This window comes from Camelina sativa, chromosome 11 (assembly GCF_030686135.1).
Source record: "Camelina sativa cultivar CO46 ecotype springtype chromosome 11, ASM3068613v1".
NCBI lineage: Eukaryota > Viridiplantae > Streptophyta > Magnoliopsida > Brassicales > Brassicaceae > Camelina > Camelina sativa.
This window is the reverse complement of record NC_141890.1, coordinates 33504949-33520310: the sequence shown is the minus strand read 5'-3', so window position 1 is coordinate 33520310 and position 15362 is coordinate 33504949. Positions and strand designations below refer to the sequence as shown.

General features: G+C 43.3%; 3 long non-coding RNA genes across 3 annotated transcripts; 2 read left to right on the top strand and 1 right to left on the bottom strand.

The window, feature by feature from the left end:
* The first annotated feature begins 174 nt into the window (after positions 1-174).
* LOC109127473 (uncharacterized) lies at positions 175-1795 on the top strand. The gene is made up of 2 exons (XR_015570682.1): positions 175-549; positions 1342-1795. It is a non-coding gene; the product is annotated as an uncharacterized LOC109127473 (long non-coding RNA).
* On the bottom strand, positions 1360-2476 carry LOC147934748 (uncharacterized). Its single transcript, XR_015570683.1, has 3 exons — positions 2343-2476; positions 1989-2220; positions 1360-1649 (listed from the first exon to the last, which is right to left on the bottom strand). It is a non-coding gene; the product is annotated as an uncharacterized LOC147934748 (long non-coding RNA).
* Positions 2477-13051: 10575 nt separating this feature from the next.
* Positions 13052-13882, top strand: LOC147934747 (uncharacterized). Its single transcript, XR_015570586.1, has 2 exons — positions 13052-13173; positions 13759-13882. It is a non-coding gene; the product is annotated as an uncharacterized LOC147934747 (long non-coding RNA).
* Positions 13883-15362: the final 1480 nt, after the last annotated feature.

Below are 15362 nucleotides of genomic sequence, written 5' to 3'. Positions count from 1 at the left end.
TTTAGTGGAAAGATAATTTTGCTTAAATTCTCCTAGATATACTTTAATTAATTTAGTATTAATTATATAATTAATTAATATGTGAGTAATTTAGGAGGGTTGTTCATCTAAGCATCTGAAAAACTCTTAAAAAAACTCTTCAAGAACAGTAGATGGCAGCTTATAATTGGATGTATCTTAAAATAAAAATACAAAAAAAATAAAAAAAATTCTCATTTTCTTCTTTTCTTTTCCCGACTCTCTCTCCCATCTCGACGAACCGATGAATCTCTTTCTTTCTCTCTCTCTCAATTGGCGATGCGATTAACCAGTTCTTCTACTTTGATCCCTTCTTTGAAATTCGGAGAGAATAAACGATTAGTGACTAAGGGTTTGGAGAAAAATCACTCCTTTGTGCTTGTGTGCCGTCTTCAGCAGATACCCAACGTTGCTGTCTATTACACCTCCGGCGAACCGTCTTCCGTCGCTGCCAATTACATTCCCGGTGAACCAGCCTCTTCTCCTTCTTTACATTGTGAGAATCCTTGTTGTGCTTTTCAATAAATCCAGGTTCGTTTTTGATTTATCTGGATTTCGAACAATACCCATCTGTGTGTAAAACAATTTGATGAATTTGGGTTTTGAAATCGTCGATTCATATAGAAATATGTGTGTGTTTTTTTTTTTTAATTTTAGTAAAGTATGTTAGGTTGGTTTGATGAACGTTTTGTGATATGGTCTCAGTGTCTGGCTTTTGTAGTGTGTTAAGGAACCTATTTGTCCTGTTTGTTGTGGTCTTTGTCTAGGTTTACTCTTTTTTGTTTGTACCTCCTTGGTTTTGAGTTTGCTGCAAAACCCATTGGTTTGTTGCTGCATTGGTGAAACAGATATCTGCGATTGGTGAAACAGAACCCATTGGTTTTGAGTTTGCTGCAATTTCTTATACCTGGAAAAGATAATTTCTTTTTATGCCTCATTGTTAAACATTGTGTTTGAAAAATACTACCCTCGTGATTAGACTATGTTCCTGAGATCGGCAGCTTCAGCTGTCTTACTTTTGTTTTTCTTATGTTTGTTTTGGTGATGCAAAGGGATTTATAGCTGGAGTTGTAGTCGAAACAACTTTATACCCAATTGATACAATTAAGACAAGACTTCAGGCAGGTCAAGAAACTATTAAGCTTGTGTTATTATCCTTTGCTTTGGTGAAACTGTTTAGTTTTTTTTTTTTTTTAAGTTTCTTTGTTAGACTTGCTTTTATCTGTATGCTACGAGCTCATGTTGTCCTTATGGTCTAAACGGGGAAACCAAAAAAAAAAAAATTGAACTTTAGTTCCTAATTGTTTTGGTCTTTTGATGTAGGCAGCTAGCTCGTGGAGGTGGGAAAATTGTTTTGAAGGGTCTTTATTCAGGATTATCCAAGAAACATAACTATTGAGAGACCAACAAAAGCAACAAAGGAAGCAGACCAAACAGTTTCAGTTACATCCTCTAAGAAGAAGAAGAAGAAGAAGAGAGAAACTCACAAGCAAAGGAAATCGGTTCTTAAACTCACAGCCAAACAAAGAAACTGTCTCTCTTCTACACCAACAGAATACTCCATAAGCTCCACCGCTTACAGATCCTCTAATCACACATTCTCATCTATTGCTTCTGTCAAACCATAGAACCTGTTACTGTGATTAGACACCTCTGCAAATCTGATTCTCTTGTATACCTCCTGATTCTACAAGTGGCTATTCAAGAACTGTTATAGGTGTTCATCTCCTTGAGAATCTATCAAACTTGATTCATAATAAGATGATTAATGATCTAATTACTGACTCAACAAACAAAACTCACCAGTAGTGATAGTCCAGTTATCCAATTCTCAAGAAACATCTGATTCAGATACATACTCTAGTCTAACCAATTCGCAAAAAACTACTTACAAAACACACCAGTAGTGACAGTCCGATTAACCAATTCTCAAAAATCTCACGAGCAAATACCAAATCAACATCACCCACCTTCTTCTTCTTCTTAGATTTGTTCAGCCTCTCATCTAACTCATGAGGCCTCCCCTTACCAACACGATCAGCAAAGGACTTAGGATCAATCCTTCCCCTGAGAGACTCTCCGGTTCTCCAGAAGGTTCCTCCACGCCACCGCCTCCGAAACTCGCCATCACCAAATCGAAAACAGAAACTCCAAAATTCAAAAAAGTCCTCTTGTTTAAGCCAGAAAAATCAATCGATTCACCTTGAATCGATAGAAATCAACGAAAATTAGTGAGATTAATCGATTCACTCGTCAAGAGAGGAAAGAGAGAGATTCGGGGAAAGGAAAAGAAGAAAATGAGAAGAAAAATAACTGACACGTACCTCAGAGCAATGGTTGCTTCCGCTTCTCCTCAGAGCAACGGTCAATTTTTTTTGTTTTTCTTTTTTTTTTTCCTAGAAATTGTATGAGCAACTGTTAAAGAACACCACTGCTCTAAGTGATTGTAACCTCATCCCTAGTTACTTTTGTTATTTTCACTATCTCTCTCTGGTAAGATGAATTTTCACATTAGTGATGTGTTGGCCTTGGTCTCTATGTAAGATGAATTTTAATCTCTGTTTCTTATAAAGCAAAGAATCAAATTGTGTAATATGGCATTTTGGTTTTAATGATTAAGCAACTTGATAGGGTTTTTCTAGTAGAGAGTGATTTTGTTTAAAGTTTCTAGTGGAGGTGCTCCGCTGTTTTAGCTGAGTTGTGGGGGTGTATTATGGACTATATACGGCTTGGGAGAGAAGGATCATGAGATTGGAGTTAGAAGTTGATTCGGAGATGGTGGTTGGTTTCTTAACACAAGGAATAGTTGATTCTCATCCTTTGTCTTTCCTGGTACAGTTGTGCCATGGCTTCATTACAAGGGACTGGTTAGTCCGTATTACTCACGTGTATAGGGAAGCTAATCGCCTGGCGGATGGATTAGCAAACTATGCGTCTTCTTTACCTCTTGGTTTTCATGCTTTGAATGTGGCTCCACTTGTTCTTGAGCCTGTTTTGCGGGATGATGTTAATGGTGTTAAGAGCCATCGACAAACTCGAGTGTAATTTGCTATTTTCTTTCTTTTCTAATAAATCCTAGGGGTTAATCCCCTGGTCATTCACCAAAAAAAAATTATGAGCAACTTACATAGATTACACTACTGAACATGGTCTAAGGATCACTAAGAATCAAGGTTGTGTCGACACCTGATTGGCTGGAGAAAAATGTTTTTTTTTTGCCTCTTCGTGTCTGGTCTCTTTCTCACTTTCGCGATTCGACGGAAACATCTAAATTGCCGACGAAAAACCCTCATCTCCCCCTCAATTCATCTCATACAACACTTTTCCCTCATCCATCTCTCTCTTTCTTCTGTCTCTCCTCCTCTTCTGTTAGGAGTGGATTCCCATCCCTACACAAGGCCCAATCCAGAAGGAATCTCCCAAGGCCCAAATAATCACTTAAAAGGAAGGAGGGGTATTTCGGTCCTTTTAACTGACAAACCAAAACGACTTTCTATAAAAACGGACATACGACGTTCAAGAAAGAGGACACAAAAAATATAGAGCTAAGCACTACGGAAACTACGAGTGATTAGCTAACGTCTCGTCCAGAACACAAGTCGACGAGCTCCAAACTCGTCTTCCTTCTTTTCCTTTGCTTGTCTAAATTCATATCGTCTACCGTTGTAGTCCGAATTATTGTGCCTCGAAACCGAGTGACATCCTTTTTACCGAGCTATAAATCTTTAATTGTGACCGATATCAACATCAACAATTTGGCGCGCCAGGTAGGGGGAGCCAAGTCGAAATTTTCTGTAAGACTTAGAGACGCCCCGAGGAAAGCTACGATCACAGATAGCCCGGGTGAATTCGTCATAGCTACGAACCTAACAAGCTCAGCGACCACTGAAGTGACACAAACCCCCGAACAGCTTGCCCTCTTCGTCGATCGACCCATCGCCAGTATTGACAAGCTATTTCGCGGGATACTGACACGCCTTGACCAACAAGAGCAGCGGATAAACACTCGCCTGGACGCACTGACCACAACGCAAGCCAGATCACAAGAGGAAATCAACTATCTCCACACAGCTCGACACAATCCAGAAGGACCTAACACCATCGGAACGACCATGAGGCCATAGATACAGGTCGACAACCTAGGACTCCGCTCCACTGCAACGGTTGAAGAACCAAATAATGTCAAAGACGCCGAGCTAAAGGAAATTAAGGACAAAATGCAGGAAATGGCGACGACATTTCACAAAGCGATGAGCAAAGCACCAAAACTGGACCTCATGCTTGAAGCGATGCGACGAACCCCCTTTTCCCAAAGGCTCGCTACCACATCGGTGCGACGAACAATCAAGCCTCCAAACAACTTGATGATCAGAGTGGAGACGAGTTGGAAATGTCGGACGACATCATTCACGAGAAGCGATCACATACGGATCAGCAGCTCGAACAACACCCCCAACGCCGAGACGACAGATAAACATGATCATGGACGGACTAGCAGGGTGTAACGACTCGGTCAGGTCAATAAGGAACTATAAGAAGAAAGCCGAGATGAAGAAATCTTGGCCATCGAAAATCAACTCCCCGAACACGCCAATATCTTTTGACAACAGCGACCTAGAAGGGTTAGACCTTGCGCATAATGTCCCATTGGTCGTCGAACTCCTAATCTGCGAAAGCCAAGTCACAAGAATCTTGGTCGACACCGGAAACTCGGTAAACGTAATCTTCAAGAACGTTTTGGCACAAATGAAAGTCAGCGAGAGCGATATCAAGCCAGAGTGCCACTCTTTGACCTGCTTCGACGGAGATTTTATCATGTCGGTCGGCACCATCGACCTACCGATCTTTGTTGAGGGAACAGCACAGTACGCCCGATTCGCTGTCATAGACAAGCCTACCATCTATAACGTCATCTTAGGGACCCGTGGCTCCACAAGTTGAACGCGGTACCATCGAAGTACCACCAGTGCGTCAAGTTCCCAACCCCAAAAGGAGTGTACGCGTTGCGCGGTAACCAATAGAGCGCGAGGGCATGTTTTCTGTTTGAATATAAGATTCGCACGGCAAAAAAATTATAGAAACCAAAGCGCCAGATCGGCGTTGATAGCCCATCGCCGATCGATGGAAGGCCGACTCCTATCCAGCAAGTAAATATCGACGAGTCCGATGTTAAGAAGTGCGTGATTAAAGGTACGGAGATAACCCCAGCTATTCGTAACGAGCTAATCCTCTTTCTAAGAACTAACGCTGCAACCTTCGCGTGGTGGGTTACAACACATGAGCTCAACGCCGACCCGACGCATCAACCCGTCAAGCAAAAAAGGCGAAAGTTAGGGCCAGAACGCTCCAGGAAGTTAATGACGAAGTGGAAAAACTGCTCAGCGCTGGCTCAATTTTCGAAGTAAAGTACCCAGAATTGCTAGCTAACCCAGTGGTCATCAAAAAGAATAATGGCAAGTGACCTAAACAAAGCTTGTCCAAAGGACAGTTTCCCGCTGCCAAGAATTGACCAGCTCGTCGAAGCCACCGCCAGTAACGAACTTCTGACGTTTATGGATGCATTATCAGGGTACAATCAGATCTTAATGCATAAGGACGATCGGGAAAAGACCTCGTTCATTACTGATCGAGGGATCTATTGTTATACGGTCATGCCATTCGGCTTGAAGAATGCCGGAGCCACCTACCAACGATTGGTTAATAAGATGTTCGCAGAGCAGCTCGGCAGAACCATGTAGGTGTACATTGAAGACATGTTTGTCAAGTCAAGGAGAGCCAACGAACACATCACACATCTCCGACATTGTTTCGACACCTTGAACAAGTATGGCATGAAACTGAATCCGGCGAAGTGTACCTTCGCAGTCAAGTCCGGCGAATTCCGTGGCTACCTGGTGACTCAACGAGGCATTGAAGCAAATCCGAAGCAAATCAAAGCTATAATTGACTTACCCGCACCAAAAAAATGCCAAGGAAGTGCAACGACTAACTGGTCGAATAGCCGCCCTGAACGGCTTCATTTCAAGATTGACTGATAAATGTCTCCCGTTCTACCAACTTCTCAAAACTAAAGGAAAGTTCGAGTGGAATGAAGCCTGTCACAACGCATTTGCCAAGCTGAAAGAATATCTATCGATTCCGCCGGTCCTGGCTAAGCTAAAGCACGGTTAGACCTTATTCCTCTATATCGTCGTATCAACATCCGCTATCAGCAGGGAACTAGTCAAAGACGATCGAGGAGAACAACGACCTATTTTCTATATCAGTAAGTCGCTTGACGAGGCCGAGACACGCTACCCAACAGTCGAAAAGGTCGCCTTGGCGGTTGTCACCTCGGCAAGAAAGCTTTGCCCGTACTTTCAGTCACAGACCATTGACGTATTGACCAACCAGCCTCTGCGAACAATCTTGCACAGTCCGAACCAGTCCGGACGACTAACCAAATGGGTAATAGAGCTCAGCGAGTACGATATCGAGTGCCGCACCCGCCCGGCCGCCAAGTCTTAGGTTCTGGCAGACTTCTTGATCGAACTACCTTTAGGTCACACAGAGCTATCCCACACTGAAACTTCAAATGAGAGATGGACTTTGCACGTTAATGGAGCCTCTTCGCACCTCGGCTCTGAGATCAGGATCCATCTGACATCCCCGACTGGAGAGATTCTGGAGAAATCATTCCGACTCTGATTCCAGGCGATGAACAACGTCGCCGAATACGAAGCACTAATAACCGGTTTAAAGCTCGCTGATGGAATGGGAGTCAAGCGAATTTGAGCCTTCTGCGACTCTCAGCTTATCGCCAACCAGTTCAGCAACGAGTATGATACTAAAAGTGAACCAATGGCGGCTTACCTTGATGTCGTCAGAATCCTCTCCAAGCGTTTCGACGAGTTCGAACTGATCAAAATTCCAAGAGGCAATAATGTTCCAGCTGAGGCACTGGCAAAGCTTGCCTCGACTTCAGACCCGATCTCTGACGCATTATCCTAGTGAAAGCATCGATATGCCGGCGACCTGCCTCCCACTTCGTCAGCCGAACAAAATCCGAACAACATGGAAAACTTCAACGTCGAGATTCATGCTTACCTGGCAGACGGGCATGTAGCAACGGATAAATGGGCAAAGCGACGACTAAAAACGAAGGCTGCCCATTACACATTAATGAAAGAACATCTACTCTGGTGGACCACGTTAGGAGCATTACGCATATGTCTGCACGGCGACAATACAGAACGCGTCATGATGGAAACACACGAAGGAGCTGGAGGTAACCATTCGGGTGGTCGAGCTTTGGCACTGCGAATCAAGAAGCACGACCATTACAAGCCGACAATGATATCCGATTGCGAGAAGTTCGTCGCCAAGTGCGAGAAGTTCGTCGCCAAGTGCAAGAAGTGCCTGGGCCGACGAACTCGATGGGGTGCTCTGGTCCTACCGAACGACCCCACGGCAAGCCACACAACAAACCTTGTTCTCCCTGGCCTACGGGATAGAAGCAATGGCCCCCACCAAGGTCGTTAGCTCTAGTCTTCGACGAACAATGCTCATCAACGACACCAACCTCAATAACCATATGCTCATGGATCGACTCGACGAACTCGAAGAAAAGCGCAACAAAGCACTTCTACGAATTCAGAATTATCAGCTCGCCGCAGCAAAAAATTACAACAAGAAAGTCCACAACCGGCACTTCGATGAGGGAGATCTTGTCCTCCGGAAGGTCTTTGAGAACACTGCCGAACCCAATGCAGGAAAAATGGGAGTCCACTATGAAGTACCGTACCAAGTATCAAAGGTCGTCCACCTAGGCGTCTACGAGCTACCTACGATGAGTGGCGAGTCAGTCCCTCGATCTTGGAACTTGATGCACACAAAGCATTTCTATTAACTCGAAGGGTACGTAGGCAGTCCCGTTCACCGGACGCAACCGCCAATAATAAAATTCACCTTTTCAATTCATGTGTTCGTATTTAAGATTGCCACCCTAGCTCGGTGACAATCCGGCGTTCCAACATTATATCTTAGCCGATTCGTAACTCGCAGATTCAGGATAAGCCAATCATCACGAGTCGCACCTGAATAATAATAAAAAATTAGTCGAGTCGCAACTTGTAGCCCAGGATAAGACGATCATCACGAGTCGCACCTGGATAATCAAAGAAAATAGCTAAGTCGCAACTCGCAGTTAGAAGATAAGCCGACTATCATATGTCGCAGCCCAAATTAAAGGAAAAATAAAGAAAACCGAGTTAAAATTTAATGTGTGCCGACCCCTACTCCGACAATAATCTGTCACGGGAACCGACCCTAGTAGGGTACAAAAGAAAGAAGGGAAACTAATAAAAACAGGCGAGCACCACCAGAAGAACGAATTCAGCCCTCGATTCCCAGGTCGGCATTCGAGGGTTCGCCGAACTCAAGCTCGCCAAACTTTACCTGCCAAAATCGGCATTCTCCCCTCAACTCCTCTATCTTGTCTACTTGGACGTCCGAACCCCTGGCAACCATCTTCTCGGGATACGAGCAGATCCCTTCAGCTCGACTAATTGATGTAACAACGCAACACGTTGACCCAATCTCAGCAAGCATCGAGTTCCGCATGATCTTCGAAGGGCCTTCTGCCGATGGGCTCGAGATCGCCCTCTTCGAGGTCAGGAACCACCACTTCAGCTAGTAACGTTTCGCGGCGAGAACACTCCTCTAGCAATCAGTCCCATCTCTATTTCGAAATGAAGAATTCATCGTCGACCAAATGCTCGAGATACTCCACGGTCCCATCCACAAGGCAGAACTGGAAGTGACGCTCTAACATACGATTTGTAGCCTTGATATAAGCTCCCAGCCTCTGGATCCGAGCATGATAAAATTCGATCTCCGAACGAATTACGTCGTCTGATCTCACAGCAAGCTGCTCTCGCACCCTCCTCAGCCACCCCGACCTCGTTTTCATAGGCATAACGACGACCAAACATGTCTGAAAGAAGAACTAACAAAGAAAAACGAAAGGAAAAAGGAAGAGGAGAAACAAACGGTGGAGAATAAAGAAACTTGAAGGGTTAATTTATAGGAAGAAACACGTGAGCTCCCGAGGGAAAGCGACCAATCAATGGGCCTCGAAAGCCATACCCGTTGAATGATCGACACATGTTGTAAAGTCAAAGTATCTGATAGCTGGAAATTTAAAGAGATCCGGTAAATAATGCAAGGTCCAAGACAAAATCAAAATACAAAGGAAAGATACAGGGAGCCGACCCCAAAACACGGCGAACTAACACAACGAAAAAATCAAGATACAAGGCCAGTAACCAGGGAGTACCATCGTCCCGACAGCCGTTCTGCGGGACATCTATTCCCAGGTATCAATTTGGATGTCCTCGCTCTCCGATCCCTCAACTTCAACCTCGTCGTCTCGCCTTCCGGTATCCCCACTCTCTGGAGACCTTACCCATTTAGGGATCGCGGGAAGAGGCTCGGTAAAAACCAAGGAGATGCTGAAACGTCACAGCAACGACCTTCTCCTGGACTCCATCCGCGAGAAGAGAAATCTGACCATCAGCAAGAAGCGTCTCAAGCATTTGCACATTACCGACGGCTTGATTGTATTCCAGAAACTTCTCCCTGGACACCTTAACTGCCTCGGCGTATTCTTTGTACTTCGACAATAGCCTTTATGCGCGACCAGACAGTTGATGGTAGGCGTCGATCATTTCGAAGATGTCAAACTCCTCGTAACGGTCTCTAAGCCTTTTGGTCTCCGAGCTAAGGGTAAGTCGAAGCCCATTACAGGAAGAATCAGACGCCTTTAGCTTCGAGAGAAGATCGTCTCTTTGCACGATTACCCCACGACGGTGGTGTTCGAGCTTCGACACCTCGTCACTCAGCCTCTGGTTGGAACGAACGGCTTCCCCGAGCTGAGCTTCAAGACGCTCAATCCTCTTTGAAGGGTTCAGAGGATTCGAGCGGGAGTTCTCCAAGTCACGAATGCAACGTTCATAGCGCGAAGTCATACGATTCGTGTGCGCAATAAGCTGTGAGACACGCGATAGTTAGCTAAACAAAAGAAAAAGGAATAAACCACAGAGGGAATGGGCGAACCTCGTAGACAGTTTGGGCAACGTCGGTAACCGCATCCTCTTCTTTCATCCGTTCAACAGGCAGCAAGCGACCAGAGCCAAAGTGGATCTTACGAAACAGCTCGGCATATGATTGGGAATCATCTAGGAAGGACCGAGCAGCGGAGGAGTGGGCGAACTCCAAACGGTAATCCGTCGTCTTCTGCTTCTTTGAAGGATCAGGCCGCTCCTGACCCAAACCGTCCTTCCTCTTCTGAGGACTTTTGGTCACCTCGACTTGACGACTGGAAGTCTTGTTGACCTTCTTTCGAGAGGGGAGCATCTCGGTGGGCCCAACATGGCGATTCGAAGGAAGAGGATTGGTTTTGGCGAGCTCTTTTCCCTCGCGAATCTCCGCCGAACGACGACCTTGAGGAGCATGATCACTACGAGACAAGCCAACATCGACGGTACGGGTCTCTGGACGAGAGTCCAAACGGTTATCTGGACGAGGCGGTGGAGTCATCTTGGATGTTTGACGATAACGAGCAGACGCATCAGGAACGGTCATGTTCAGTTTTCCCATTGTCTCGGCTAAAAACTAATCGACAAGCAAGTTTTTACGGAAATGAAGATATGTCAAAAAGATACCAGCATTAGTCTAGACCAACAGGGTTACCTGTTTTCTTTTTCGACGGAGCTCGAGCTTTCCTTGGACGATCCTTTTTAAGTTCGGTACCCAACCAAACGTAAGGGCAGAAAAGCTTGATCACGTCTATCTCGGCTTGGAACGAGGCGAAACACGGCAGGAGACACCGAGGAATGACAACTGAAAAACAAAAGAAAAAACACATAGGAATTGAGTCAGCAAACGGGAACGAAGAAAACGACGCAAGAAGGATCGGTCGGCTACCGGGTGAAGGATTTTACCCAGAGACCAAGGGGATAGAAGGATCCTCAAGGACCCCCGGGACGATATCCAGGCAGAAGTAGTAGAGCCCCCAATTTTAGGTTTTGCCCTTCGCACCTTCAACGAGGGTTAGTTTCTTCGCGAAGGCTAAGTAGTGAATTTCGGGAGACATGGATCGATTCGCCGAATTAAGGGTCGTCAATTCCTCAAGATGGTCACATGTAAGCTTGACGCCTGCCGCCTCGGCCATAATAGAAAGGCCCACCGTGTTGCAGAAGGTCACGGGGGAAAATTGTGAAATGGCCGCCTTACACCTGGCGAAGTATGTCATCAAGAAGGCGGGGAGAGGAAAGGTAAGCCCGCACTCGGTGAAGAATTTCTCTGAGAGGCAAATGAAACCAGGGGGAACATCCCAAGGACGCTGATTTTTAGACGGGATTCGAATGTTTGGCCGAGCGTTCAACTTCCCAAGTTGAACAGCCTTGGTGGCCGCCTCTAGCTTTAACGTGGAGTAACGGACAAAAGAGAACATGTTCGAGCTCATGGGGGGAGCCCCGTCCAAACCTAGAGAAAATCCCTCGTCGAAAGAAGACTCGTCGACCAGAGAGGGTACTTTGCAAGGAAGATTGGACGAACTGGGAACCGCTGAACTGGGGAATAAGCGGCGCTGAAGGACGGCGAGCTTTGCCTCTTCGGAATCCGTAGAGTCAGAAGAAGATCGCTCGGGAGAAGGAGATCGAACCCTGCGGCAAGTGGATTTTCCCGAATCTTCGGAATTGGAAGGAATAACCTCCCGGAGGTGGCTCGCGGCAGAGGGATCGACCGATACGGAAGAAGGCATAAAGAATGGAAACAAAAACAAGGAAATAAAGAGAGGAGGGCAGTCGTACCTTACGGCGGAGGAGCAGCAGAAATGAGAAATCATGAAGGGAAAAGAAGTATTTATAGGCGAAGGAAGGGTTTTGGCAATCATGATTGCGGATGTGAAGTGATTAGCGACGTTTTGGGTTCCGAATTTCACGCGCTAGCAAATCTCACGCGCGCGATTGGACAGGTTGTCTCGGAAAATGGGAAAACCCACTCGCGACCTTCCAGTTTCCAGATCTTTGTCCCCAGAAAACTTTTCGGATTCCCAATTTTTGTCCAGATCAGCCTTTGGACGAAAGGATTGTAGGATAACTGAGCTCGTCGCAAAAGCAACGCACAAAGTTCTTTGCCTAAGCAACTACAAACTGAAGGTGGGGGGGAATACTGTTAGGGGTGGATTCCCCTCCCTACACAAGGCCCAATCCATAAGGAATCTCCCAAGACCCAAATAATCACTTAAAAGGAAGGAGAGGTATTTCGGTCCTTTTAAGTGACAAACCGATACGACTTTCTATAAATATGGACATACGACATTCAAGAAAGTGGACACAAAAAAAAAGAGCTAAACACTACGGAAAGTACGAGTGATTAGCTAACGTCTCGTCCAGAACACAAGTCGACGAGCTCCAAACTCGTCTTCTTTCTTTTCCTTTGCTTGTCTAAATTCATATCATCTACCGTTGTAGTCCGAATTATTGTACCTCGGCACCGAGTTATAAAGAGAGATTCGACATTCTTTTTACCGAACTATAAATCTTTAATTGTGACCGATATCAACATCAACATCTTCTACCTTCCAGAAGATTCTATTTCAAATCCACCAGAAATTGGAGATTAGGAAGACTATCGCTGCTTTTGATCAATTGAAAAACTTTCCCTCTTGAGAAGACGTTGAGCATGGTGATATCCCTTCTCTTCTGGATCTCGGCATTAGCCCCACTGCTTGAACGAGCCAGGTTTCAGTTTCCTTCATCTCTTCTTGGATTAGCTTGGTTTAGTTTTTATAGAAAAACGTGGATACTTGTTGGATTTGGCACAGGTTAGAAATTTAGCCAATTGGTTCCAATTCTATTAGAGAAGATATAGGCTGGTATGTAAAATTACCATCAAGTGTAAAATTACTATTAGGTGAGCTTTTGCTATCTTAACTTGCCCTTAAGTAGAATTTGTCATTTGTCTGAATCTCTCTTTGATGTGTTTCAAACTTGGAACAGGTTTTTTGCCAAAAAAAAAAAAAAAAAACTTGGAACAGGTTTATAACCAAGAAATACAGCTTACTGAAGACGCAGGTTGAGGCTGGTCCGATTGAGTATGGAGAATGAATTAGTAAGCCTTTTTTATGACTGAGTTGGTACTGCTTTGATTTTGTGGAAACGAGTGGAGAAATTGATTCTTTTACGGATTAGAGAAGTTGTCCTATTGTTTTTTTATTGTTTTTTAAAAGAATTGATTTTTTTTTTTGAAAATTTATGGGTTTTCTCAAGTTAAAGAGCTTAAATTTCATCAATGGTCTTTCCTCTATGTGTTGCTCTAGTTTATCACTGCTCTGATTTGGCCTTACAAGTTCTAGTGACATATTAAGCATCTCTTTTAATTAAGATCAAGAAATTTAATTAAAATTTCAAGTTTAGCAACTTCAATGGACCCATGAAATTTTACTGTTTCTTGAAAAGTTCTTAATTTAACTTTTTTAAAAAATTTATAACAAAATATTTTTTAAGCAACTTTGCTAATGACCATTGATGGAGATGCCCTAATTCTTTTATTTAGGAGGCGCCTCTTAAAAAGACAAAGACATATATCATATTCTTATTAGCTACAATCAATAAAGATAATAGAAATATATATATATATATATATATATATATATGATTAAGATAATAATTCTTTTCTTTTTTTTAAACCTTTCAGCGGTTATGCCGTTGGCGTTGGCCAAACAAGGTCTGGTTATTAGAAGGTTTGTTTGTCTCGCGAATGAGTTGGGGCCATATTATAGTTATAAGTTATAACTGGGCTTTTAAGTGTTTCTGCAAAGCGAGGAAGAAGAAAGATTACGGCAAGTCAACAAAACAGTGACACACTCGTGTTAGTCAAAACTCGGATGAGACATAACTTTGGTTCATGGAAAAATCGATTGTGATTTAATTTGAGGATTCGACAAGGGTGATTCTTTCACAATAACAAAGTGTTATTGAAAATGTCTGAGCATTTTATGCCATTGTGAAAAGTTAAGTATTCATTTGCATTTTTCCTTTACAGTTACTATTTATTATATTGCTGTTTACAGTTATTCTTTTTTAAGTACCGTGTGAAAAATCTGTAATACTTATTTGTATGCTAATAACGTTTTTTGGGGTTTGGTGTTAAAAAATTACAATAAAACATTTTTCTAATCATTATATTTGTAAAAATGCAGTTATTTGTCAATTTCAATTTAGTCTTTTTCATTTTTAAACAACAATTTCAATTTAGTCTTTTAGACGTTATCACTTCAGCCAAATATATGGTTTGGATTTAAGTCCAAAAATGCAATTTCGTACGTATCCCTCTTTTATTATTCAATACATATATACTAGATTAGGACCAACCCAATATGTGGGTTTAGAGTTTTTAAAATAAAATAAAATTTAATGATGAATATAAAGTAAATATTTTTAGTAAGTAAAAACTATCTATAAAAGTAAATAGATACACCAAGGTGTCCAATGTGATATTTGGTGTAAAAGGTGTGACTATGTGGTTGAGATTATTAATCATGTTTTTTTAATGCCCTCGCCATGTGAAATTTGGGATTTATCTTCGATTCCGGTCTTGTCAGAGGGTTTTCCATGAGTCAGTGTACTCGAATTTAGATTTTTTTTTGGAGGGGTGCCTCTAAGTCACAACAGGCTGATCCTGATCAACTTCTTCAATTACCATGGATTTTATAGGCAATCTGGAAGGTCATAAATAAAAAAAAAATCAAAGTTTAAAGATCGAGGCGAATGATATAATTGCTCAGGCTTTGGGCGATTAGTTAGCCTGGGAAGAGGCGCTCTCTTTTACGGCAGTCATGTCAGCTCCATGCCTGGTTGTCAGATTGATGGAGCCCCCCTCTACATTCGAAGTTAAAAGCGTTCTTGTGGGGCATTGAGTGGATACGCGCTGCAGAGATCGCTTGTAAATATTTCGAGACTGATTGTGTTGAGTTAATCACTATGGTGCAGTCCCCTGAAGATTAGTCGTCCTTCTCCAACCTGCTCGATGAGTTTAACTCGCTAGAGTCCTTCCCACTATTCTCTATCTCTTGGATCCCGCGTGCATTAAATACAAAGGCAGATTGTCTTGTCCGTGCTTCGCGTTCTCTTATCTCTGAAGATTTGTTTGTAAACCCATTCCCTCTGGCTTGGGAAACTAACCGAAGTATTTATGTTTAATTTATTGTTTGGTTGAAAAAGAAAAAAAAAGTAATTAGATACACTTTTAGTTAAAGAAAATAGTCGTAGACGAGGTCAAAATTATTAAAATTAAATTAA